Raw genomic sequence first — 2,572 nt, 5'->3', positions numbered from 1 at the left:
TATATATATATATATATATATATATGTATGTATGGAAGAAACACCCGTAACTACTCTTGACTCTTTTTCTGAGAATTGTCACATGGCTAAGACTGATATTTAGAACATCATTTATTCATAAATCCTGTCCTATTTACTTTGGCCTAAATAAGCATCTTGGCTCGATTCCTTGACTATTGCAGTGGTCCAAATTTTCGTTCCTGTAGGTCTTAATCATTAGCAATACTAGCTGTTTGAAGCTATTGGATTTTTCCATTAACCTTTATGGCAAGACAGAAACACTAAGAGATGCTCTGGAGGATCCCCACATTCTCTCCTACTGGACTCATCAAGTGCCATCAGCTCAATGTACACTTTATGGTCAGAGTCATTCACTCTAGAAAATGCAGTCATTTCCTTCTTTCTGCCTGATGATTCTCTGTTATGAGAACACCACAGTGGTAAGTAGCAGTATCAGCTTCCAGTGGATGCACTCCTTAATCAGAGGTCAAAGGCTCCTAAAACAGCACAGTATCTAATTGGGGACCCAGCAACAATTTTGACAGTGGACCATCAGACATAATAGAGAGACAAGCTTGGCCTATTTCCACCTCTTCATTCCAAAATCTATAGATCATGACTATGAAAGAAAAAAATGGAATACGCTATAAAATATTACCCATTTCAGAAATGTTATTCTTAAAAAACATTATTTTGTCAGAAGTAATGCTAAGCAGCGCATCATGTCAATAAGTAAAGGAATCCATAAGTTCATGGATGGACTTGGACAAAAAATGAGAAAAGAGATGTAAAATTTATTTTCAAAATTTTAATGGGGGAAAAGTGTTCTTTTTCCCTGTTTTGAATGTATACAAGGCTATGAACCTGACACATGCTCACTGGTGCCCCTAAGTTAAGGTACTATGTTGTGGACTCAAGATTAGTCCCGATCCTGGCATATTTGGCACTCACAAGATCTGATTTGGTAGCTGGAAGGTCATTTATGCCCACTGCCTGACTTTTTTGTCTATGAGTAACAACAAAAGCGGCTGTGAAAAGAGACTGACTACATTCGTATAGAACACAAAAATTTTTACTCTCAATGTTTACTAAAATAAGTCTGTCCATGACCTTCTCTCCAGAACTTGTCACCAATTGTTTAACCATGTTTCTTCCACGTACCTGGTCATACCAAAATTCCTAACCACTGTTTTTGAGTCAATATCTATCTGTATCTGTTTTTGTTTCATAATAAATGAATAAATAATGAACAGCTATAAATTTTGCCTGTATGATAATTTCCTTTCACTTATATTTTAGGCAATTTCTGAGTAGAACCACACTGGTTACCTGTCCACTCAACTCCTGCATGCAACGTAAAAACTATTTGTAAACAAAGACAGAACCATTTCTTTCTCAGTAAATTACAAACCTTTTCAATGAGGTCATAAGCAGAGTTTGAGAGATGAGAGGCAAGGTAGCAATAACAGAAGATAGGGGTATCTTAACCACTTACTTGTATAACTTATGTGTTCCTTTCTGATCAGCTTAAGCCCAATGCCATATATACTCCTGCAACTTGATGATGAAGTATGCTGGATATGCCACATTTAGTACCTTGGATTGGCTAAAAAACACCTAGTCTACAAGGGATGGCTCAGGATGCATTCACATCAATGATCCTATAACAAGCTAGAAGCCATTTATCAAAAGAAAAAATACAGGAAATGGTAGCACATGTTCAAAATTCTAAAGTTTTTCTCCACAGTTCTTACACAGGGCTTGCCAAGGAGTCCATATAGCATCCTGCTAATCCACATGCACAAGGTGCCATGGAAGCTACTGTGTTCTGTGGTCCAGTAAGACAGAGAAGTTTGTGTAGCAGTCTGTGCAGAACCTGTACTGAAGGATGGACTGCAAAGTCAGCCTCACTAGAGGGATGTAGCTACAGCTATACCCAAGTTTTCTTTGGAAAGTCATGTAATAGTCAAATGCTCACCGTGCTACACTCTTTCTAAGGATTTCCAAATATATGCCTGGGTGTCTTTCATTAGGCATTTGTGTACTGAATGACAGCTGAAGTACCCCTGTTTGCGAAGAAGGTCTGAGTCTCTGCACCCATTCAGAGAGAAGAGAGATGTCCAGATTTCATCTTTTACATGGGTTGTCCTTTTCCAAGGACTGGTCTTACATGGCCATGTGACCAAAATATGTGAGATGGCGCTTTAAAATCCTAGCCTCCAAGGAGAAACTTGGTTTCACCCTCTCAAAGAGAGACCTATTTGATTTCTTGGTGGTCTATGGCATGTTCAAGACTCTTCTCCAGCACCACAACTCAAAGACATCAATTCTTCTTCTGTCATTTTTTCAGTAATTTTCCAGCTCCCTCATGCATAACAAGTAATTGTGAAGATCGTGGCATAAGTCAGGCTCACCTTAGTCTCTAGACTGACATCATTGTTTTTCAGCACTCTGGAGAGGTCCCTGACAGCAGATTTTTCCAATGAAATTTGTCTTTTGATTTCATGACTGCTGGTGTTAAGAGTGTTGAGCAAGCTATAATTTTTTTCTATAATTATATTTTATTAATTTT

This window comes from Elephantulus edwardii, unplaced genomic scaffold, assembly GCF_000299155.1.
Source record: "Elephantulus edwardii isolate Elephantulus edwardi_28Jun2011 unplaced genomic scaffold, EleEdw1.0 scaffold00196, whole genome shotgun sequence".
Lineage (NCBI taxonomy): Eukaryota > Metazoa > Chordata > Mammalia > Macroscelidea > Macroscelididae > Elephantulus > Elephantulus edwardii.
Note: the sequence above shows the minus strand (reverse complement) of the source record.